Source organism: Odontomachus brunneus, unplaced genomic scaffold (assembly GCF_010583005.1).
Source record: "Odontomachus brunneus isolate Ranch 3 - 2012 unplaced genomic scaffold, Obru_v1 Obru_scaffold_090, whole genome shotgun sequence".
Taxonomy (NCBI): domain Eukaryota; kingdom Metazoa; phylum Arthropoda; class Insecta; order Hymenoptera; family Formicidae; genus Odontomachus; species Odontomachus brunneus.
The window spans coordinates 953,659-979,546 of record NW_022639540.1 but is presented as its reverse complement, the minus strand read 5'-3'; the positions used below and the strand labels follow the sequence as shown (position 1 = coordinate 979,546).

Below are 25,888 nucleotides of genomic sequence, written 5' to 3'. Positions count from 1 at the left end.
CTCTCTCTCTCTCTCTCTCTCTCTCTCTCTCTCTCTCTCTCTCTGGCTGGCGTGTATCCCCTCGGTGTCACAGACACACAGGCAGATGCACGACGACGGCAGGGCTCCCGGAGCAGAATAGAGCGAGCGAGTCACAGGGAGAGAGAGCCACAGGCCAGTTCGAAGGCTCGCCGACGGCAACAGTGGGGATCGTGAGGAAAGGCAAAAGAGGAGGTAGGAAGAGGAGGAGAAGGAGGAAGAGGGAGCAAGGGTAGAGGAGGATTCAGGACGTGCTGGCAGGATCAACGCCACCGAACGGCGGTACCACGAAGCAACGTCGTCGTCGCCATCGCTGCCGCCACCGCCACCGCCACCGCCACCGCCACCGCCACCGCCGCAGCCGCAGCCGCCGACGCCGTCGCAGGCGTTGAGAGAGAGAGCACCCACCCGCCGAGGTATCGCTCGCTCGCGCGCGTGAGACGGACGCGAAGTGAGTAGTAGAGCCACGACGACGGCGACGGCGTTTTGCTCCACGTCCAACGCGTGGCGGCACGTCCAGAAGAAGAGCTTCCTCGTCCTCCCGCCGCCTCACCCCCCGTCGCGCGTCGCTGTTCCCTTGGAACGAGTTAGCCCCGAGGGAGGATAGTCACGTCGACGTGCGGACGACTCGCGGATCCCGCCGCATCGGGTCCTTCCGCCCAAGGGCCGAGGGTGCTATAACTCACCGTGACCTTGTCCACGTAGTTTCACGTCGTATCATCTGCGACCACTACGAGATCCACATCGCGGATGCACTCGCGGAGTACGCGGTAGCCCCAACACTTCCGGTGTGACACGCCGACCGACCGGCCGACCAATTGAGCCCTCGCTGACGGGAAACTCTCGGGATGATTCGTGAGTGACGACATTGACAGGGCGAGAAGACCAGAGCAAAGGAAGAAACAAAGAAGGAAACTCCAATCAAACCTTACCTGCTGGAAAGCGCCACGTGGATGCTGAGATCACGTAGCAGAAGTGACGTCCAAGGGATACCGCACGCGGAAAGCACGGTGCGGCTACGGAACAACCACACGTCAGAAGAGGTAAGCGAAAGAGCATCGAAGAGATTTCTTTATGAACTGTGCGGTGTAAACATCTGGGTTATCCTGCGGCAAAAAGATGAGCATCTTTCAGTCTCATAATTTCTCTTTCTTTCTTTCCTTTTTTTTCCTTCCCTGCGACCGTACAAAATAGGACGACAATAGTGCGACATAACTGTCAAAGTATCCAAATTTTCAGGTAGCTGTGCAGATATCAAGCACAACAGCCTTCATTCTTTACGTGTTCTTACGTTCCTTGTTCCAATTGTGTTCTTTGTATGCGAACGAAAGGACTGATCGTGTCTCTCAGTTGCGTTCAAACGACCACATTATTTTGCATTTTCTGCCCTCGCAAGAGGGCTTTCAAAATTCACACCTCGGAATTGGTAGCTCAATAAATCCTCTGAACACTCAGCTAACGCAGGAAGACCGATATCACACAGCACTTCCTCTAGTCCCATAGCTTTCAAATCGAATCGTATTTTTGCATAACACTGTCGAAAAACGTTGCGTGCGCATTTGCGAAAGCGACCGGCCATCATTTGATTTTCATAATACTCGATCAGTTTAATCGATATCAAAGTTTGCGATCTATTGGCATCTATTTTCACGAAATCTTTGGTCATGTATTTAAAGTCCATTGACATAGGTGCATCAAATTAGCACGTTCAGCAGAATGGGATGTTTACGATTCTAAAGAACGTAATAACGTTAAATCAATAAGCCGCGATAATTGCACCCCGCTTGCGGTGTTAATGGCGCCTTAAATTAAGGGCGTGGCCATATGACGAAAATTTCGAAATTAACATAGCGGTCGTGGGAAATAGCTGAGAAAGAAGAAAGAAGAAAAGAAGGAAAAGGATCGTTGGGTTATATCTATTATATCGGGTCGAACTTTAAGTTAACGATCACCTTGACACGCCCTCCAGTATATCGGTTCAGGGATAGATTTTTGGTCCTCCTTCGGTCCATTCAGATGAAATTTTCGTCCTGGATGCTGGCTACTGGGAGCTGTGTTCAATCTTTCCCGGTTTAATCGCCTGTGAAGGCAATACGTCTGCTGTACTCTTGACAGCTTGGCTTCTGGTGTTACGTCGTTTCGTTATATAAATCAGAAAGTAATATCGCGCTTTTCCAACGGCTCCCGCGCACCCCGTCGCACGTCGCTTACGATTTTTCCCGACGTCGTGTAGGCGCGCCGATAATAATCGAGCCGAGCTCTACACGGCTGTAACACCGCCAATAACAGCGGCTAATAACAAAAGCGGTAATGTGTGAATCTGCGCCGCCGATCGAGGGATTTGCTTCGCCGCGAGTAGAATAACGATGACGACATCGGGCGCCGTTGATTCGCGAGACGCCTTGTAATTCGCCGAGAGTGACGTTGACATGGAACGGAGCAGCTGGATGCAAAAAGCACCGGCGCAAGTCTCTCAGTCTCAATCCCAACATACGAACCACATACGCACACGTGTAAAATCGTTACATTCGCGCGCGATAAAACAGCTCGGACCTTCTCTTCACCTCTCTTCGAGCCGTCGCTCACACATCCACATCATCCCGCTTGCGATCGTCGGGCAGCGCGTCTCTGATAAATGGAGTCGCGGAAATCGGCCGCTTCGAAAGCGGCTTCATCTTCTCACGTCCTCTTGGTCTTCTTGGGCCTCTCTGCTTACGTAAGCCCGCGTGAAAGAGAGTGACCGGCGCCTTTTCGCGCGCGCGCGCGCGCGCGAGCGCGTATCGCGCTCGAGAGGCTCCGGGCTCCGGTAGCCAGTCGCATGCTCGTCCTGTTAATTGTCGCCAATTAACGAGGTACACCTCTCGCGTCGGCGTCGTCTCACCTTGCTCCTTGCCAGCCACCTCCTTATCGGCTCTATTCAGGATCGCCGCCGCCTTTTCTCTACGCCGGCTCGTCGTACACCCCGGCGAGCAGCGGTAAACCATCGTTCGCGCTTTTGTCAGCATAAACGCAACGTCATCCCCGCTAATCGTCACGAAAAGTACGCCGCGTTTATACGACGTCGTCGTCGTCTCTCTCGATAAAGAGACGCTACCGGCCGCGAGAGTGAAACGCGCCGCGAGCATCAATCTTTGTACCGATTTCTTTGGCCCCGAGCGCAGGCGAACGGGCGAGCGAGTGGCCGTACCTAACCTAACCGCGCAGGAATCGGTAATACGAGTTTAGTTACCTATCGCTCCCTGTGCCAGGTTTCCGGCACCGAAATCGCCGCTCGTTAGCGAGCAGCGGATTCGCGCCTCTTCTTCGACGCGCGAAGCGCAGGTGAGGGAGAAAGAAAGACAGAACTTCCTCCACACACATCTCCTCCTCCTCCTCCTCCTCCTCCTCCTCCTTTGTAGCGCCCGGCTTTTCCCCTTTGCTTCTCTCCGCGTGAGAAGTGAGCTTGATTCCTTCAGTCTTGCCCGCCAACGAAATTAACTTCTTCGTCGGCGAGAACGGCGACGGTTATTAACAGTCGGGACCGGTCGCAATATGTTGGGCATAAATATACCCACTTGGGGGACTTTAAATCGTCATTTGTCAAAGTTTTAGCGAGTGACTTTCGGCGGCCGACCTCTTGACTGGATAACATCCACGTTTTTGTTCTTTCTTCATAGTATTCTCTTTTTATCAACGTTGTATCTGATCCTGATTGCTCCCGAGCAATGCGGGAAACATACGCGAAACACATGGTGGAAAGTGGCTTTCGTTCGTGCTGGTGTTCCCGACGGCGCGATTTACGTGAGCTAATCAGAGCTACTTTCATACATCGGTCCTGAGGGGAACAATAAATATCAATTAGGAGCTAATAGGCCTTAATTCTATTAGACGACGCGTTTGGTGAGTTGCAGGCGCAGCTCCGAGTCTAATATCGGTCCGATCCTAAATTCGCGTTTATAGTCGACCTACGCACGAGACTCGATTGGTCGGGTCGCTTCTTTTTCCTGTGTTTTTTTTGTTTATCATAGATCCTTACAGCTCGATCTGCAAAGGATCGGGGATAGAGGTGTCGCTTCTCTTTTTACGAGACAGCTTCATTCGCCGGGAATGTATATCGCAATAAAAATCGTGGACGGCGGAATTTCGCGGCAGCCTTCCGTCGCGATTACATCAATATTCATAGGTATATCGAAACGCTCGAAGTACATAAAATGCATAGAGTTACAGAACGCTGCTCTGTTATTCGATTACATAAAGCGCCGTTTATAGAAACTGCCGTGGCGGATTCAGCGAGAGAGAACTCGCAGAGGCCCGGATCTCGCGCCAAGGCCGTCGCGCGCGCGCGCCCGAAAATGCGGATGTTTCGAGGAGTCATCGTCGAGAAGCGACTTATCTACGTGTTGAGGTCAACATAATTAGCATAAAGAATACGGAATCGAGCGCGAACGTTGGGATTCTGACTGCAAAGGTGTCGAAGGGGCGATTGATTAGCGAAGTCAACCGCCGATCGTTGCACCTCTCAACGCCGCTCTCGTCGTCGTCGTCGTTGTCTTCGTCTTCGCTTCACTTTCACCCGATTCCAACGCGTTGCGTTCCCGAGGTTCTCGCGAGGAAGAAGCGGTTACCAGCGTCATCCCGGTCCGCCGACTCGGCTCGTAGTGTGCCTCCTCGTCTTCACTCTCTTTTTTTTCACGAGTCATCTCCGTAGGAGCCGCGCAGTTTTCACGGCGAGAAGCGGCCGACGACGGGGGGTTGGCGATATACGTCTCGCGGCCTGGAGCCCGGCCGAACGGACTGACGGACAAACGCACAATGAGAACGAGGAATGCCCCGCAGAGCCAGACATGAAGACGTCACTCAGAAATGGTAACGGCCAGGACGGGGTCAGGCCCGGGCTGACCGTCCCGAACTGGCTCGTACCGGCTGCGTTCTGTCGAGTGAGTGAGTCAGCTCGTCGATTCGGGCGGTCCGCCGGGTCGCGTTCGCGGCCGTGTCGCATCGCGTCGGGAACACCTTCGGGACGAAATTCCTGCTGAGGAAGCGTCCGCTTGGTATCACCTGGAGACTCTGTCTTTCGTCCAGAGTCCAGGGCCAATTTAAACTGGTCCCGATTGTATGATTTCAGGCCAAGTCGAAATTCTATACACAAGATATAACGAGGTTAATTTCCACAGATTAATAGCCGAAGTAAACGGCTATCTGTCTTCGAAAGCTTCATTATTCTTCATGAAAAATGTACAAGCGACGAAAGTTTCTCACGAAGTTTCTGGTCGTAGGTGCTCGCGTAAACCTACGAATTTCCCCAAGGATTACAAGATGTCCAAAAATCCATTTATAATGTGTACAGATATCTTGAGAAATACCTTAAGACGTCTTAAGGATATCCAAGACTATCTCAACTTGTTATTTAGAGTTACTTGAAGTTTTCAATGTCGTGTTGATGTGTCAAACTTGTGAAAATGATGAGAGTCCAAGTAAAAAATTTCTCTTTCGACCTCAATATTCTATTCAACGCTTACTCTGATATTCTAAATCTCTGTCAAGTTATGATTTCTCTTAACTCACTAATTTTAGCAAGAAGAATTTTAGAACCTACAAGTGACATTTTGTACATTTTTTTTCCATTTAGAGGCGTTTAATACAACTTTAGTTTTCATGTATATTAATGATACACTGATTTTTTAGAATATATAGACGTTAAAGGTTTAGGTCAAAAGTAGAGTTAAAATTTCGGTTAGGAAAGGATCTATTAGTTGATTCACTACTCTTTTCAAGTGAATAAGTAAAAATATTTCTGATCGAGTTAGTAAAAAGAGCGTTTCATTGATAATCAATGAGCATTGATTTTTATTGATTTTTAGTGAAGGCAGTCTCACTTTACTGCTCAGTCTTATATCTCATTGATTTTGACCAGTGGAAAAAGACTTCACCGCGAAATCTATAATACACAAAAACCTTATTCTGAACTGTCTTTTATCGATAGAAGTATTTCTAAACGTGACTCATAAGTCTTTTGATCGACTTATAAACACACTTGGAAGTACTTTTATCGATGAAAGGAACTTCAGAATAAGGATGAAATTCGTTATACTAAATTCAATTTTTTGCGTTTGCGATGATGAAATTACCTGTCATGCGATTTATGATACTGTCTGTGCTTGCAAATTATATCAGTAATAGGAACAGTCGCTACTATTAACTGATTTCTGAATAGAAATTTTAGCTCTCTCCCCTACTTTTGACTATTTAAATTTTTTAACATCTGTATATATTGAAGAATCACTGTATGTTTAATGCATATGGAAACTGAAATCTTACTTCGCGTCTCTAAATGATAAAAAACAAAATGATACTTGTAGGTTCTAAAAAGGATTCTTATACAGTTAAAGTTAGTAGTTAAATAGAAGTAATAGTTAAATAAGTAGTTAAATAGAATCAAAAGAGGGTGATAGGCCTTAAAGTATCTAAGTAGGCATTAGAGATGGAATACTAAAGTCGAAAATAGAATCAAAATTTCGACTTTAATATTCCATTTAACGCTTATTTTAATTAATATTCTGAAGCTCATACTAACCTCTTTTGATTCTATTTAATCTATTAGTTTTGCCGAGAGGTCCTCCTTAGGTGTTGTATTCTCCTTAGAGGTCTCCCTTAAAACCTATAAGTGGCATCTGGTGCATTTTATTCGTTACACTTCACAGTGAAATACTTTTAATACAGATTCTGAATCAATCCGACTCAAAATGTTGGATCTACTTTCGAACTCGATATTATATTTAACGCGTATTGTGATATTCTGAAGCCTATATCTGATTCTTTTTATTCTCTGTTTAAATTACTAACTTTGCTGAGAGATCTTCCTTAAAACTTACAAATGGAATTTAGTGCGTTTTACTTTAAACGCACTAAGTAGGATTTCATGTGTTATATATCTCGTGATCTTTTTAAAACATATAGACGTTCAAAGGTTCAGGTTCAAAGTAGAACTGAAATTTCGCTGAAATTTCGATTCCCTTTAGCGAGATTTTACTGATTGCAGTGTTATACTGATTGTACTTTGGAGGGCACGTTCGCCGGGCGTAATTACACGAGTAAATCGTGCAAACATAATGTAACTGCACGATATACGTTATTCATGCTGTCCGTCCGTCGGATAAAATTCGCGAGTCGAGTCGCCCGCGTACACCGGACATCATAACGAATCAAACATTGCGCGCGTTCGCGCGCTTGTAACTATCAGTTAGTGATCCCAGAAATATCCCCGTCTCTCGCCTCCTGGGATATAAAACAGAATCTGTCAAATTTTTTCCAAAAATTCGATGGCAACCGGCGGCGCGCAACGATTAACGCCAGGGAGGCGAGACATAAATCTTACGCAATTTAAGCTCGAGCTTCGCAGCGGCTGACAATGAATGGCGAAGCGCCATTTCAGCGCTTCGTTGGCTCGTAATGCGGTCGTAAATTAAGTCCCGCGCCGATTGGCGCACGTCCGCATCCGTGATTTACAAGCGACGACACGTCCCCCGTCGTACGCGACGCGTAGGAAACCCGAGATTACCGCTGCGAGCGCTTATCGTTTATCGTTCCCGTGACGTAACAGTTCGCGTGCGATCGAGATTTCGCGAGAGCGCGTTCTCTTGCTTGGTTTCAGTAAAAAGAAGGAAAGAAAGCACATTCGAAATCGCCCGCGAAACTTGGCGAAACCTCGCTAATCGACCGACGCGGGCAAGCCGCTACGTGATCGCGCGTTTGTAGTTGTATCCGGTTGCAGCTACGACTCGACATTCATTTTCGGTGGGTTAACTTACTGATTAATTAACATAACCAGCTAGTGAATTTTTGTTAGAGTTAATTCGCGTTAGACTGCGCCTTTTTATTAGAAATTTGTAGACAAGAATTGAAGGGCAGCTACACGAAGAGAATTTTTAGAAATCACTACAGAATTTTGTAATCGATTGACAGGAATAGATTGACAGTAATAGATTGAAGATAGGAATAAGTCTGCAATAATTTATTATCCTTTCATTTTATATGTAATATATATATTTTAAGGGCTGAAACCTGTTATTAAACAATTTATCATGTTTCTTAGCAAGATAAATCTTGACTGACAGTCAAGGTTTGACAGACTGTTTCTGCTAGAAATATAATAAAATTTGAAAAAAAAAACACTATAATATTGTCTCTCCGCGTATATTATCTTTCCACTGTCAGACATTCGAACGTGGTTTCTAACTTGAGTTTGTCTAAGACTTTAATAGGAGTCCAGCTGGAAAAAATCAAATACCTGCATTCTAATAGGACATCCTGTTCTGGTCCAGACTGCTAATCATAGCTGCTTAACAGAACTGCTTTTCTAATTAAGTTTTCGCAGCTTGTTATAGAGCGTTTAATTTACGTTTATTATTGTTCTCTTTACTATTGTATATATATATTTTTTTTATCTATCTGTCTACAATAATATTTATCATATGTACTGAAAGGTATTTTCCCGCTTAAATCAAGATTATCATTATAAGTCTATTAACATCACAATTTTCGACAGTTGAATTCGGCGTCCAATCGACGAACGATCGTTGGATGATTTTTGAATATTTGATTATCCGTGCACGGAGAAAAACTCCAAAAACTGTTTGGTATCTGTAACTATAATTACACAGAGAAATAATTACTATAAGTTATAGTTAAGAAAACCATTTTTTTAATATTAAATTCTACTATAATGTCAGCGTTAATAACCATTACATGTTACTATCATCATTTTCGTATTAGATCAACCAAAAAATGTGGCCAAAAATTGGGGGCAAAAATAATTAAAATTTTAGTTAGATCGACCGTTTTTCCCTCTCGGTGTAGATACTGATAACTTCAAGACGAAAGCGGTTGATGTTATTATTAGAAAGTTACCGTTCCGTATTTTCCGTGTCATGCCTGACCTGCTTATTCATAGGAAAACATCTAGAATGTTGGTTACAGAATTTCTTTCTGAACATCTGGAAGAATAAACGTTCGTGCCCGATTTCCCAGTAGGTTTGCTAATAATTCACAACTACATATAACGCTACTTAGCCTTTTTCGCCTTCCCCAGGAAGTTTACAAATAATTCCCAACTGTATTCTGTATAACGGGAAAGGATAAAACAATATTTGGCCGTTTGTGCGTCGTGTCGTATCGTGTAGGGCACAATCGTGTTTATAAGTCCGAGTTCGGATGTGTGACATGGCTCTGTTACAGCCTACAACAGAGATCCTCCGTGACAGCTAATAATCGTTTTCATTGTCGCCGTCGAAAACAGCCGTCAACGGAACGGGTTTTCCCGATGGACCAGAGACAATCTCTGGTCTCATGGATTTCGGCTGATCTCTCCATTCAGTCCACTCTCTCTCTCTCTCCCCCTTCCATTTCTCTCTCTTTCTCTTTCTCTCTCTCTCTCTCCCCCTCCCATTTCTCTCTCTTTCTCTTTCTTTCTCTCTCTCTCTCTCTCTCTCTCTCTCTCTCTCTCTCTCTCTCTCTGCAACCCTTACTATTTCCATTCGACGACACCAATTAGTACTTCAGTGGAGCCCCACAGGGGGCCCAAGGTGCTCGCTACGGCAAAAGGAGGCAGGCCAATACGCGGAACCGCAAGCAGCTGGACGGCAGGGCTATTTTTATTTGTGTTCGTCAGATTGTGTCAACATGGTGCGCGCATGCCGTTCAATCGGCCGATTCTTTCGCGTCTCGACGCGACGACAATAATTCGAATACAGGCGCGACGCGAAATGTTCGACAAATGTAGCCGGGCCGGAACGTTCGCGCGAGGAGCGACGCGGCTGTCCGATCATGCCAAAAAAGAAGTACGGTTAACGTATTTATAACATGACATCGCGAATGATTCAGCTGAGCGTACATTTACGGGCTCTCCCCGCGAGTTACCATATTGACGGATCTTAAAGCGCCCACGTGAGAGCCCTGACGTTTCTTACACGGAGATCTTCTCCTTCGTAATGTCGGTCGTTGGAGCAGCGACTTAAAAATTATTGGAGTGCGACGGATTAAGTGCACCTCGCGGATCTCCGTCGCGAGGACGTCCGACAGATGGGCCGTGCGTTCGTATTTGACGGGAGAGGATCGCTTCTACATTTAATCTGAGCGACGATAAGGCATTTAATATCTCGCGTTTTCACAGCCCCGGCCGGATAGATCGGCAGGCACAGTGAAAAAGAAAAATCGATCTATTCTCGGGAAGCGACCAAAAGGGAAGCGACGTTTTTGCGGATCAGGACGCGTCTCTCGAGCACAAATCATTATTAACGACTGCTACAGCGCGACAGCCGTTGTGCGACCGTTGTGAAATATCGCGAGCGGAGGAACTTTATTAAGCGGCTCTGATCTAACCTGCTATGATTCGGCCGAATCACAATATTACCTCCACCACGGCATATATTAAAGCAATCGGTTATTATGTCGTGGTAGCCGCCGTCACCGCCACCGTCGCCGTTGTCGTCGGCGTCGGCGTCGTCGTGGTGGTAGTGCTTCACCGTCGTAGACGTGTCCACATTTCATCGTAAATTGGAAAATTATTCACATCGATGAAATGTCATTGGCAAAGTTGCGTAATCGCGAATCGCACTTAAATGGTGTGAAGAGGTCGACGGTTACGACGGCTAGGTATATCAGGACGGTGAAAGGACCTCGGCGAGATGCGCGGATTAATATTCACGACGCTCCGGCAAGCCACGTCTTTGTGCTTTATCGCGAAAAAAGAGAAAAAAAGATTTCATCGAACGCGCTGGGTATCTGACTCGACGCTCAAACCACCAATGCCCGCACGGGAAAAAATTTTCAATTCGTGTAACTGAATGGGGACTAAACGAAAAACTCGCAAAAAACTGACGAAGGTATCTCTGTTACTGTGACCGAAAACATTCGTCTGAACATTCAGTTGCATTAAAACCTAGTTGAGGTAACTGAAAACAATAGATTTTATATAAAACTCGCACAGGAATCTTTTTGTTTCCTACAACCGAGTTTTCATTTGGTTTCCAAGTGACAGAAAATTCAGTTACACTAACGAAATTGTTTTTTCTGTGTATCCATAATCGCATAAATCGTGATTTTTGCTTCAGCGACTACGTGAATACGGCAAAACTATCAATTCCCGGACACTCGCTTAATTCTGGACATTCTTATTGATTTGGACTTTAAATACGAATATTTAAACGTTCAATATAAAAAAACATATATATTAAATTTTATATATTAAATATGTACATATATTTTTTATGTAGAAACTTTTTAAATATTCGCATTTAAAGACCAAAACAATAAGAGTGTCCAGAATTAGGCGCGTCTGGGAATTGGTAGTTTTGCTTTACATTCGCATAGTCATTGAAGCAAAAGTCACGATTCGTGATCCTTTGGCAAGGTGCGACCGCGCTCCGCATCCGAGTTGCGGTCGTCCTTTGATAGTCGGTTGTCGGAATCCTTTATCCACTTATTTATCCCGCGCAATCGGACTGGGGGAGGACGAACTCCCCCAAATGAACACAAACGCACACAAGAGGAACAACAAAAGCAGCAAGGTGGAGGACGAGTCATTTGGAAGGAACGAAGATGCCGAGAGAGAGAGAGAGAGAGAAAGAGAGAAAGATAGAGCGATCAAGAGAAAGAGAGAGAGAGAGAAAAAGAGAGCTCCGAATTTCACGGAATCGCCGCGAACGAACGCCTCGCAGTCTCGCGCGGCAACGGGAATAATTCAAGGCAGAAGGCCGCATCGATTTCGTGGATAGGCGTCCCAGGTCCCGGCGATGCCGGGGCCAGGTCCGTCGCCTCCGTTGCCGCCGCCGCCGCCGCCGCCGCCGGCTCGCCAGGTTTATAATAAGGCGCTACACGCCAGGATCTCGCGCGCGCGCGCGAGCGCGCAGGTGTAAAGAGGTGTCCGGCACCTTAAGGCTTCCAGTAGGGTCGAACGGAGCGGCATATTTCATCCATTGTCGCCCCTCAACTCCGGCGGCGGCACTTTTCAACTTTTTATAGAGATTTTTATACCGCTATATCTATACCGCTCTCTACGCGGCCGTGCGAGGAAGAGAGAAAGAGTTTGTGTGTGAGTATCCAAGAGAAGGCGAGAGAGGAAGCGAGGCGAGGACCGCGGCGGGCGAGAAGAGGGCACAGGACGCGGAACGAGGGGGAGGGTTCGCCCCATCGTGCCTGAATATGAATATAATAATGAGAACGGGTTTCGTCGTCGTTCCGCTTCTCCGCTTCTCGTCCTTCGGCTTCGCTCACGGGATTTCTTCTCTTACAGCGGCTAGTCGCTCCTGTCTCTCTCCTTCTCCTCTCTCTTTTTCTCTTTCTCGCTCTCCTCCTCGTCCTCTCCGGCTTTTTCTCTCCTCTCTTTCTCGCGTTATGATTCTGCGGATGCATATGCACGCGCGCTCTGCTCACCAACGACGACGACGACGACGACGACGACGACGACAACAACAAAACCGGACGTATGTCGCTGCGTCCGCTAAATTGCCTTCTCGCGTCGCATCACGTCTCGCGATATCGCGACCCGCAGGATTGCTCTGACGCGGATCGATCCGCCGTATTATTGGACACCCGTGTGGACGCGCACCTGCTAATGCATCCTCGCGCTGCCTCTCATGCGACGAGAGAGCGGTATCGATGTTGGAGACATCGCCGTTAAAGGATACGAACGGATTCTCTCTGCGACGATCTCTCTTTCTTTCTCTCTTCATTTTCTTCTTATTCGTCATTGCCTTCGCGTGTACATACACGATCTACGGGGTTACCATTCTAATGTTTTGATCACTTCGCTGCTGGAGAGAACAATCGGCAACCGTGAAATCCTTCACGCGAACTTCTAACACCAATACTAGGACACCAATGACACTGGTATCTATAACTCTGGACATTCTTATTGTTTTAGTTTTTGAGACTCCTGCGTCCTCTCCGTAGCCTAGATTCGTGACGTCAGAAATGAGAAAGTGCACGCTAAGAATTCTTGCAAAATACATAGAAATAAAAAGATGTATCCATAAAATGATATTTGCGAACAATCGAGCAGATGTGCGAAATAGTTCAAACATTTTCCTTTTTTTGTTCTAACAATCCGTGTATATAATCATAAAATGAACGTGATAAAATCATGAAGGAAGGTAGATCAAAAGAGTAGATTGCATATTACGTTATTATTAATTTTACAGTAATTTATCGATTGTTAGAATCAAAGGAAAGTGTTCGGACTATTTTACATATTTATACGATCAATTGAAAGTATCCTTTCATGAGTGTATCTTTTCATTTCACTTTGCAAAAATTTTTATTGTGTATTTTCTCTGATATTATCAATCGAGTTTCGCGGTGAGGGGACTAGGAGTATTAAATACGAATATTTAAACTTATAAGGTAGAATACATATATACATTCAATATGTGTATGTGTATATACAAACACACATATATATAAATAAAATATAATGTCTGTCTGTATGTTTCCTATTAACTCCTAAACCCTTTGATCGATCTGGACTAAATTTTGAATAGTTACTCTGTAGCATCCTGCGAAAAATATAGACTACATGAAACCTGAACATTTTATCTCTCTCCTTGATTTCATTCTTTTAATAATTTTACGATATTTTAAGTTTAGATGTTCTAGATATAGAAAAAGTTTGAATAGTTTAAAAGCTAATATATTATATATTAAAAGTCTAAATATTTGTATTTGAGAGAGAGAGAGAGAGAGAGAGAGAGAGAGAGAGAGAGAGAGAGAGAGAGCATCAAGATAATAAAAATGTCTAGAGTTAGGTGTTATTAGTGTCCAGATCTTGACACTTTTAATATAGAAAACAAACTTAAAAAGAAGTAACTTAAAAAGAAATACTTAAAAAGAAGTAACTTTTCCGTAAGGTTATCGAGATGCAAGGATTAAAGGTAATTAGAAGACTCCGCGGCGCGCGAGAATACACTTGAAGTGCATTTGGATCGTGTTTCGCCGGGTCCTTAGCAGTCGACTACCGCGTTTCACCCTGGAACCACTTTCTTCGGGAGGCGCTCTACACGGCGCGCCGCAATTGTCAGAAATTAGTTTGACCGTCGGATATCCTTCTGCGCGCGCGAGATCCTATGTTCCGTGCGCCATACACACTCGCGTAAGCGCGTATCTGTCCATTGCAATTCGATATATAATGTCGGGAAGTGAGGACAACTTTGCAAAGAACAATTACGCACGCGAACGTATCGCGTTCGTGCATCGACGGCGTAATATATCTCAAACGCGAAATATTAAATGCATAAAATATGAAACGTCGAGCAACCGTATAAGTTTCGCAAAAGCAGGGTCGCGCCTTGAGAGACTACAGATTTGGCATAAACGCAAAATAATGGATCGTCTCATTAAGTTTCGCACGCGCGACACACTCGATAGACCGAGGAACCAGTTCGGAGTACTCATCGTTTTTCGTTTCCTCCGTGCCTTCTCGGGAGTCGCGCGGTTTCTCAGGAGCTCCCCATCAATTAATTATCCGATTAATCAACGTCGATGGCGACGTCGTGTACGCACGCGGAGGCACTCGCAGCTTCCCACAATCGGCGAGTGGCCGTAGAAGCGCGGTGACTACCGTCATAGAAGGAGAGACAGAGAGGAAGTGCGTTTCTCCTTCTCTCTTTTTTTCTCTCTCTATCTCTTTTCTCAGGTGTAGATCGCGAATCGCATGAGCAATAACGATGGACGAAAGAAGGGTAAAAATACGTTCTCCGCGTAGGATTTCTCTACGAAGATGGAGAACGAGAGCCCGAGAGGAGTCGACGAGAGAGAAAGAGAGAGATATTGAGAAATTGGAGAGATGGGGAGAGAGGTGAGGGCACGAAGCGAGAGAGCGAGAGGAAAGAAAAAGCGAGGAATGTCGTACACAAAGGTGTTGAGGCGGATAGCAGCGAGAGAGCAAGAGAGCCGAAGAAAAAGCCGCTGGAAAAAAGGTACGACCGCGAGGAGAGGAGAGAACGGGCGCGCGATCCTCTCGGATAGAGAGCGAACGAGAGGAAGAGGGAGACCCAAAGAGACAAGGAGAGAGCGGAAAGAGAGAAAACGGGAAAGAGAGAGAGAGAGAGAGAGAGAGAGAGTCGGAGCGAAGAGCTTGCCGCATCGGTGGTGGAGATGCGCGTGTATGGTTATCGATATATTACGCGGCTCGCATCGGTGTGCGTGCAAAAGGGTGAAAAGGAGGGACATATTTTATATTTATGGGTATTTGCCGCTACTGTGCTCTCGCGCCGGCGGCTTGCGGCAGAGAGCTAACCGACGTCTCTCCTTTCCTCCCTGTCGTCCTCCTCTTCTCCTTCATTCGGTGTCCCTCCCTTTTCCCCTCTCTTTCGCGCTCTCCTTCTCTGTCTTTCCTACAGCCTCGGCCACTGTTCCATCCTGTTCCCGCCGCCGAGGATTTCTCGGCCGGCAGTGCAGGACGCGCAACCGGCGGCCGGACCATGTGTCATCTCCCGTGCCATCCCATATTCCGTTCCTACCATGATATGCTCAAGGCTCGTTCCACGCTCACGCTGGATATCCTTTATGGGTTTGTGTGCGCGTTTGTCCCACATCTATATATAGACGCGGGGTGCCGTGTACGGGGTACAGCCAGCACCATAAGGGTCCCGAAGAGTCTCTTCTTTCTCTCTCTCGTAGTCGCCAAGCACCTCGCGCTCATGTCGGAGATTTGTCGCCTAGCTCGTGGTGCTTCTCGGTTAGCTACGGATAAATAGACGATCCTTCTACCTTGAGGAATCGTGGCCAGTGGACCGCGCGACTGCGAAAAGTCAGACGGTTGACGGCTTTGCGAGTTCGAGAAACTCTCCGCGCGGATCTTCAAATCCTTCTTTTTCGATTTTGATGCTTTCGAAGGATATACGACCCTCTATTTATATCCTGTCATCTTCCCCGTAGAATTATGAGCATTATTTGATTTCCGAGTTGTAGAACGTTGATTGTGCTTTTGCCTCCTTCTCTTATGACATAGTGGAGGTCGCATCAAGTTGGCTCAAGAATTAGTCGACTATGCGGTTTCGTTTATGTATTTATTTTTGTGAGAAGCAGCGGAAAAGGAATGGCAAAATGTTTCTTTTGGAATATAGTAAAAGCACTTATCTTCTAAACGGAACATTTTGCGATTTCTCCCTTCGTTGTTTCTCTCAGAATAAACGTATACACGAAACGCACGGCCGACATGACACCTGGGCCAATTTAATCCGATCTACCATAGTTAGTTAGCTCTCTCTTTCTCGCTCTCTTTCTCTTTATGAACCACTATAACTATATTTCTCTACACGCGTTTAAAAAACTATTACAGATTAAATGTAAAGTTGCGAAATAGACGATTCGTAGCAGGTTGCATTTCGCGCTCTTCCGCCTAATTTAACGAGACATTGACGTTTCACAGTTATAATTGGTGACTTACTAAAAAATATGGCACCGCGAGCGTAAAAGATTGATTAGGTGCAAACGGCTGTCATTAAAAAGTATATTCCGGCGGTGGGCTGGAGTATACGCGTGTTTATTTAGGCACACCAAATCCAATCAGCGTAAAAATGATTATGTAATCGCATTACTATGCAAGCCGAGAAGTGGCACGGATCGGCGAGCTAGCCGGCCATGCTAATCAGTATACCGCGCAAGGTTAATTCTCTATGCGGCTCGCGTAAGCACACCGGTTACTCTTTATGCCCGGTGTGTTTAGGTCCGCTGACAAATTCTACAACTGACAATAATTCATAAATCCGGCTCCGAAGTCGAAAGTGCACACCGTCGACGCGACACTTGACGTTCCAGAATTATGCTTTAACATGCCTTCACTATGATCGACGGTATTCTTCCTTTCTCTCTCGCGCCTGTCGATCTTTAATATCGAATCCTCGCGAATTATTCTTTTAAAGTGTGGATCAGTAAAAATGTTTCTGGCTGAATCAACAGAAGGAATATTTCAGCGATAATCAGTGAGCATTCACTGGTTCTCAGTGAAGACAATCCTACTTAATTGTTTTGTTTTATATATCACCGATTTTGATCAGTGTAAAGGGTTTCTTACAAGAAGTAAGATTTCACCGCAAAAATCTGCACGGAAAAATGTTTGGTTGGATTAACTAAATTTCTTACGAGATATGAGCGAACCAGAAAATTTTGGTTGAAGTTAGCAGGGTTCTATTCAAGTTAACAAGTTTCTGGTTAATCAGAACTGTTGAAGTTGCAAACTTAAACTTAACTAACAAACAGTTCCAGTAACAACTGCAAGTTCTGGTTAACTGTCTAGGTACTTAATCTGTCTAGGTACTTAATCTGTCTAGGTACTTAATACTGTCCAGAAATGACCAACGAATTACGCTGTGTTAGTGGAAAGTAATGAATCACACGGAGGGTTAACTAACTTTTCAGCGAGATTTTACTAATTGTAGTGCTATACTTATAACTGAACTAGTCACAAATATAGAATTTCAATGAATGCACTGATTGCACTTTAGAGAACACAATTTGAATTTGAATCAGTGATCACATTGATCGTCGATTCCTGGTGAGAGATCGTTTTCTTCGAAGCAAAACACGTTTGTTGTCAGATGAATTCAATCAAACTTTTTTCTCCGTGCACGAAGGACTGCACAATCGCACATGTAGCCGTAAATCTGAAATGCCATAGATATAGGCGTAGATGCGAACAATAGCGGGTAAAATCTGCGACAAGTAGAGAATCTATTCGAATCTACGTCGTGTCGATGGCGCTCCAGATTTATGCCCACACGCGCGACGGCGTTCGATTCGCGCAGCCCTGGACAACACGACACGGCGCGACGTTGTTCCCAAGGATGTTCGACGCAACCCAGCCTTCTATCCCAACAAGGTTAAACGCCACTCTGCCTTCTAGACGAAGATCCTCCTCGCGGAGATCGCGATTTCCTACGAGGACTGTACGCTTGTCGGAGTCATCGCCGGCAGCGGCACCTTCGCCCCCTCTCTCTTCATCCTCACCCCCGGCCGCTTTCCTTTATATTTCGATCGCTCTTCTTCTTCTCCTGCTCCTTGCCCGCGCCCACCCTCCCCCAGTCGGACTTTTACCTTTTGCATGCGTTTGCCGAAGAATTTACGAGCGTTGTTTGTGACCCGGGCCACCGGGTGCCTCATCCCTTAATTAAGGATCGGGCCACCGATTTGCCGTCCCCTACGTGGATATGTCTCTTCTTCGCGCCGCGGTCGCGCTAATGACCTTGACCCTTCCCGACTCTGTGCGCGACGAAAGGCACGAATCGGCCGACCCTAATCTTCACGGCGACAATGGGAGATCCGCGTCTACGTTACCCGTTAGCTATTTGGATTGGACCGATCCGGCCGGCCGTGTGTTCCTACGGTGTTCTCACCGCGTTGCGAGAGAAACTGCGTCATGGACGGATAACTGATCAATTCCGAAGCCAACCATGTTGAAACCATATCCACCGTCGCACGAAACTTCCTGTCTGTTTGTCAAGGGGTAGCCCACTCTAATCTCAAAACGATGCGAAAGTACGAAATCGTTGGCAACTACCCAGTGCGAGGGTAATCGCTGGCTGCGGTCTCACCCTGCAATCCTGTTTCCAAACGCGCGGATACTTGTATAGTTTCGTAACGAGATAAAGTTATCCGCTCCTAGCGCTTCGGGGAGAGGACGAGGCCGAGGTTTAAGGGGAGGTTCTGGTTTAGATCAACGAAAAATAGGAGAATTCGCGAATTTTTCTTAAAGAGATGAATAAATATATCAATATAGGATTTTGATAACACTATTTGTCATCGTTTCAAAAATAAAAAAATTCTTATTAAAAAAAAAAATTGAAATTTCGTCATCTACGTCTTGCTGAGCGCAGTATCGCCGGAAGTTGCTAACTAGTAGACAACAGTATATAGTTTGTATAATAATCAACAATAAAAACAAATTAAATAAGAAAATTTTCAAGAGAAAATGTCAGAAAACTGCCAAAAATTAAAACAAATTGTATAAGACAATAAAAAAATTAATGTGAGAACTAATCTCAGTTATATGTAGACAGATCCTTCGAAAATTACAACATGACGGCACTTTGAAGTTATATGTCACTTCTCTCTCTTTATTTAGTGTCCCAGGAAAATACTAATTTTCTGTTTATCACGAGAGGGATTTAGGTTTATTCTCCAGCAGATGTGATACTTTTTATATTTTCTTGTCTCATTTGTTATAGATTATTACGCGAATTGTAATGTTCACTAATTAATTATCATTAAGACGTCCTGCGACACCGTACTCAGCACGGTCACAAATGGACGACGAGATTTCAGTTTTTTTTTAAACGAAAAAATAACTTTTTTATACTTAAAACAATGATAAACAGTATAGTCAAATCCCTATATCGATATCTTTATTCATTTCTTTGTAAAAAAATTCGTAGAAGCCCTCTATATTGTTCGGCTAAATCAGAACCTCCCCTTAAACTTCGACGCGTTTGAGGACGCGCGCGCGCGCGCGTCTCCTTCATCCTCGATGCTCCTCGATGCTCCGCGAGAAGCGCGCCCAACGCGCGTTACCTCCGTCAACGGGTGTCCACTCTCGGCGCGATATTCGAGTCATCGAAATTATATCAGCGTGCGAACCGCCGTCGCCGCCGCCCACGCATCCAGCCATCCAGCCGATTCTCGTCGAGAGGATCGAGCGAGAAGGGAGATCGTGTCGAGCACACCGAGCGTGGATCCTTAATGCGGAGCGACTACGGGCGACGAACCGTGAGCGCCCCGTCTAATGCCTTCTAAAAGCATCCTCCGACGTGGCGTGCGGGGGTGGTCGGAGGTTGAGGGGGGAGGGCGGGGTGAGGGAATGCTCGGACGAGAGAAAATACGTGGAGCATTAACGTGCGCGCGCGCGGCCCTGGGGTGGAAAATCGGTCGGGGGAGGGAAGGGAAGACAACGCAGGGGAGACGGAACTCGAAGAAACAAGACGGAAGTCGCGGGGGTGCTGTACGCACGAAAGCATTGTAAAGTAATTTGCCGAAGCGTGTCCAGACAGAGAGAGAGAGACAGAGAGAGAAGAGTACTCGGAGTTTCCTCCCTTGTTCTTCTCTTCGTCTTTGCAACGTCACGATTTCAGCTGGATGCAAAAGAGGAGAGGAGGAGAAGCAGCGCGACACCCCATTACCGCCGCCATGGCTGTCGGACGGATGGATGGGAGGATACGCCGCGTGCTGATGGTTTACCGAAGGGGTGGCTTTATTACGCTCGTCGGTTTTTGGCTCGCCCGGGCGTGAAACACCAAAAGGATCGCACCCGCGGTGACAATTTCGAGAAGGGTGGGCGGGCTGCGGTTCTGAACGGTGCGGTGACGAAAAATTGTGTCCCCGAATATTTCGAGGTCCAACACGGCGTTGATCACGTTGAACGGAATGATCCTCAAGTGAAATACAACGTGAATCCTCGGTCAACTCGTGTCGTTCCACTCGTGGGTTTCTTTAGCGGGGAATCTCGAATCGCCTCGTCAGCGCGCTAATGATCTTCTCCTTTTTGTTGCGAATTTACTCATAAATATGTGAACGCGCCCACATCCGTGTTTCAGCTCTTATTTGCCTTCTTCATTCAAGTTGAAACAGTGAATTTAAGGACTTCTACAACTTTGAACAATTTTGAACATTTTCCTCATGTTTGTCTGGTTACGTTTACCGTAAGAGAATGGTGTCGCGAGTCCCTTCTACCCCGAAATTCCGGCGGCAACGAAGATAAGATCTCGTGTTTTTTTTTTAACGAGTGTCCTTAACGGTTAATATCCACGGTTCGGCTTACCCTATGCGGCGGATTGGTCGGAGGTCCGAGAAATCTCTTGGTCTGTCAGCGTCCCCTGTTGTCTCTCTGCGGTTGTCGTTCTTAGGCTGCGTTTTCACCGGAGGTACGCGTCCTGTGAAAACGCTCGTCCAAGCGTTAAGTGATGCAAAGTACAAAAAGGTACATTCATTCAGGAAAACGGGGGCTGCACGCCCTTCAAAAGGGCGGAAAGGGAGGAGCGTTAAGTAGCAGTCTTGCACCGCAGGCGTCGGTCGTCAAGGGTCGCGCGAGGTCCTTCAGATTGGATCTCCCTCGGAGAGTTTACATCGTTTTCCCACTAAAGCAACCGCAAAAATGTCACTAATCTACTCGCCGAGTTTCCTTCATCGCCTATTTCATCCCACAGGATCTTCCTTTCTCTTTTTCTTTTCTTTCCCCGCGGCGCTTTGCTTTTCCCCGTATTGTCGCGAGCAACGAAATGAAAATTACTTCGCGACGTGTACCGTCCCTTCCGTCACTTCGCGGAAATGAGATTTAATTCATGCTGTCTCGTCGCCGTGGCCGCCGCTAAGGACCCTGCGTGTCGCGGGCGCGAGGATCGACGCGATAATTGAAAACGCTGCACGGAAAAAGAAGATATGATGCACGCACATAACTAGAAATATTTAATTGTGAGCAGTAAAAGTTGTTGCATCACGCAGAAAAATATCATTTTATTATTGAGAATAGCGATTATTCCGTTCACTTTCTTTCTCTTGAGTGATGATTATCTTCAACATATTCAACATATTCAAAATATTTTCTTCATGATAGTTTTAAAATGTACTCATCATAAATTTTAGAAAAATTCGTTATTAAAAGAACAATTTCATTCTCTTTATAAGAGTATTATGAAATTCTATTCAAGAGAAACTTGTGGCTCGCCTTTATGAAGCAAACAAACCGAATTTTTGTTCTAATTCAATATTTTTATTTGAAATGCTGAACCTACTAGGATTCAGAACATTATTTTAAGCAAATTTGATGCTTGTAATGACAGCTCATGATAGATTCGCGAATATATAAACTTGTGAAATACTTGAAACAAGTGATAATATTTACTTGAATGCAGTATGTATGTATTTTTCTATGTAGTTATGTGTATTAGTATTTTTCTGTGTAGTTATCTTTGTGTGGTGGAGTAATGTGTTTGACTGATATAACTCAGTTACTTTGGTGCATCAGCTACATCAATGTAGTTGCGTGTGATCCGGTTGTGGCAAACAGAAATCGATTGGACTGACGTTCTATTTAGAACAACCAGATATCGTTACCGTAACTCAATAACTTTGCTTTATGGTTGCTTTATGGTTGCAACATAATTAGTTGTTCCGTATTTTACTATTGTGTCTGGTTAGTACAATCCGATTTGGTACAATCCGTGTGGATCAACTGTTTTCTTAGTGCCGTCTTTACGAGAGAACTCAACTCGCGAGTTGCGTTTTGCCTTTTAATCGCCTGATATCCCTTCTTCATTTCTCGAAGGCTCGAACGATGAGAAGATATGATCACCTTATTAATTTCTTATTAATGTCCCTGGAATCCGGTACACTTTTGCGATTATATCGACACTTATCAGACTGTTCTACGTGAGCGCTGATAATTCCCCAACACGACGAGTGAATAGCGCCGAGAGTCGCGCAAATCGGTAAGCACTGTATGAAAATGGCGGGCTGATTCGTTGCCGACGACGACGACGACGACGACAACGACGACGACGACGACGACGACGACGAGGAGGACGAGAATGACGACGATGATGATGACGACCGGTCGCGGTTGTTCGGATGGGAACCGGTTTGATTTCGAGCTGGCCGTCGTAAGACGTGCGTAAGACGCCTGCTCAATTATTCCACCGTAAATCTGAGCGGCAACGAACCTCGCCGACGAAGGCGATGTTCAAGTTGGGTGCCTTGCTTGCGCGAGGAATCGCTTCGGTTGATTTAGCGCGGTCGCCGATAATTGAATATCTGGATAAGGACTAGACGGCGGCTATCGGTGCACACGCATTCGTTCACTTAGCGACGACACCGGGGAATTTCGAGTACGCGGCAGATGTCCCGGAATGGTCGCCATCACGAGCGAGCGCCTCCATTCATGTCGCTTCTTTTTTGTGGCCGCTCGTGTGTCGCTTCTCCCAAGCGAGAAACAGCCGAATGCTCGCGCGGGGCGAACGAGAAGCTCTCGAACTGAATTATTTAAATCGTAGTAACGCGGACGAGCGGTTTTAATCGAGCTGTTTTAACTTGATGAAGATGCCCGCGATATCGTCCTGTTATATTCTGTCTTCAGCAGTTGATCTCAAATCGACCGGTTTTTCATTAATAATTAAAACTTACAAGGAACCCCACATAGGTGTTTAGCTCCGATTTGGATGAGCTTGAAATATATTGTAATTCAGACCAAAAGAAGAGACATGTATTTTTTTATACGTGCTCAAGCGGACTCTTAGGGGGCAAAACACCTCTTTGAAGAAAAACAGTTTTTTTTCTTTAGGAACATGTTTCGTCAAAAGTATAAGAGATAGAAAAAAATTTTCTAGACGAAAATTAAATAGTTTTAGGAGTACTTTGTAATGACAAAATTAGATATTTGTGAAAATTGGTTAGTGGTGGGGGTATGTTGACAATCATAACATTTTTCAAATATCTGATTTTGCCATTGCAAAGTACTCCTAAAACCGTTTAATTTTTGTCTAGAAAATTTTTTTCTATCTCTTGTACTTTTGACGAAACATAATCTTAAAGAAAAAAATCGTTTTTCTTTAAAGAGAATGTTTTGTCCCCTAAAAGTCCGCTTGGGTATAAAAAAATACGTGTCTTTTCTTTTGGTCTGAATTACAATATATTTCAAGTTTATCTAAATCGAAACTAAATATCTATGTGGGGTTCCTTGTTAGATTGAAATTTGAATTGTCTTAACAATGTTGTCTGAACAGAGTTTGCGAATTTAAATCTAAATTTAAACTACTGTTGGAAAATCAGCACTAAACATTTTATTAGGCGCGTGATTTACACATGTAATTTGAAGGTTGCGAAAAGAGATTAAATTTAGATTGAAATTTAAACTCTGTTCCAATAATGTGTTTGAACAGAGTTTCACAACTTAAAGATCTAAGTTTAAATAACAACAACATTGGTAAATATTATTGAAATGCTAACCCTTTATTATTTTAAGCGCGTACTTTACACGTAATTTGAAGGCTACGTGAAGAGAATATTATAGATCTTTTTTCATAAATTCTTTTCAATTTTGTTCGAAAGATCTATAGGGTTTAGTTCCGCCATATATCATTGAGAGTGCTGCTCAAACATACATGGACAGACAGTAGAGAAAACTACTTCCAGAGTACTATAGTTACTACAACCATTTTGTATGCATGAGCGAATAACATCAATATTTTGTTATGGCAATCATATTTAGACAAGTGTATCCTTAGTGTTTTTTCTGTATACACTTCATAATAATCATTCCCCGATTGCAGATGACGATAATCTGCGTACTCGCAGTCACTCAGTTGTTGGAAAACTTCCACTTTGGGTAGATCAAGTCGATAATAGACAAAATGTCGATTCGTCTTTGGAAATCGACGTGGAGATCTCTCGCCGGTCGCGCGAGTAACGCTAATCTATGAATGAAATTCGGTGTCTACGTTGGGATCACCAAGAACGACCTGAGATAGACGAGGAGGTGACTTAGGAGGCTCTCCCGGATCTCGATAACGCCTTTTAACGAAATCCCTCTTATGGCGCGACTTAGCTGAATCACCTGATCGTGAAGGGCGCTCCGGAACGCACACATGCATGTCACGCGCATACACCTTCAGCAGGAAATATAAATTAATTCGGGACCGTTTTAAGGAGCAAAAGTCATGACGTAGTAGAGGGTGGGCATTCATTCAGGCTCCATTCATTCGTCCTAGTAGGACTATAAATCCTACGTTCTCAGATCCATTGTCCACTTGGACCATCCCTCCGTGAGAACCGGACGTGTGGGCACTTTTCTCGCGTATCCATTTAATCCTTCGCGCACTTGTTTCGGCGCCCTAGCCGGTCGAGATATATAACGCTCTCGAGACCGCGAGATATAATAAGAAAATTCGTTTGACTAGCGCGAGACATTCGTATTCACCGATCGAACCAAATAACGTAGGGGAGCAGTCTTATCTCTCGTTTCCGCTGTTTCATGGACGACGCGTGCGCGAAATACTCCCGCACGACACCTTTGAATTCTTTAACTTTATCAAGGCAATTTATCTGCGCGATTAACGCGATTGTCTTAGGGCTGCTTGCACAATTTGCTTTAACTCGTTAAAGGCCTATCTAGACAAACCTACATAATCACATATTGCATATGCATAAGGAAATCAATCTATCATGATCCATGCAGTAAAAGGATGCTTCCTATATTAAACGCGTTTTACATTAGATTAATATATTTTCTTCTACATATGAATAATGCGAATATGCAAGTTTGTCCGGATAGGTATTTAACGAGTTAAACTCCGATTTAAATAAGTTGTGGAACTGGGCTTTAAACGTGGTTTCGTACACGCTCGTGTACGTCCGGTAAGATGTCTTTTTCGCTTCAGATCGCACGTTATCGGGACGTCGGGATGCGCGAGAGCAGACGCGGGAAACGAAACGGGGCACAGGGGCCTCGAAATTATCGCGCCGGGGGAATCTCTTTGGCCCGCTCCGACTCGTTGATAAAATCTCGGCATTCTATTAGCGATCTGAAGAAGCGGAGGCGGCGGTTGCTCGGGGTCTCGTCCGTATCAATAAATGAGTCGTTTGCCAGTAATTAACTACGCGGAGAGATAGAGAGAAGTCCCCGGAGAGCGTGACGGGGCACACCCCCCATGAAGACTCACCGCAGTCTGGCAGCGCGAAGGACCCTTTCCAGTCCGATACTCGATCCTCCTCTCTGTCTCTTTCTCTCTCTTTCTTTTGCGCGCGTGTTGCATCGCACACGTGGCGCAATACGCGTCACGGAGAAAAGGGCCGTTTAATCCCATTGGGAGTGCTAATCTTTGCGCGCAGGAAGTCTCTTCCCCCGCTTGCCCGCGTC

General features: G+C 45.3%; 1 protein-coding gene and 1 long non-coding RNA gene across 4 annotated transcripts in view; one reads left to right on the top strand and one right to left on the bottom strand.

Moving 5' to 3' along the window:
* The window catches only part of LOC116848162, a 140,031-nt gene that overhangs the window by 9,548 nt on the left and 104,595 nt on the right, over positions 1 to 25,888 (bottom strand). The window contains exon 4 of the long non-coding RNA XR_004378919.1: positions 951 to 1,124. This is a non-coding gene — a long non-coding RNA (uncharacterized LOC116848162). The remainder of the gene's footprint in view (positions 1 to 950; positions 1,125 to 25,888) is intronic.
* Positions 1 to 25,888, top strand: part of LOC116848154 (homeobox protein OTX2-like) — an 83,982-nt gene that overhangs the window by 1,661 nt on the left and 56,433 nt on the right. Inside the window, exon 2 of one of the 3 annotated variants that reach the window (XM_032823961.1) lies at positions 82 to 1,061. The gene's annotated coding sequence lies outside the window, so the exon portion shown is untranslated. Of the gene's footprint in view, positions 1 to 80; positions 1,062 to 25,888 lie in introns of those variants that run through there. The other 2 variants (XM_032823962.1, XM_032823964.1) reach the window with 2 other exon arrangements.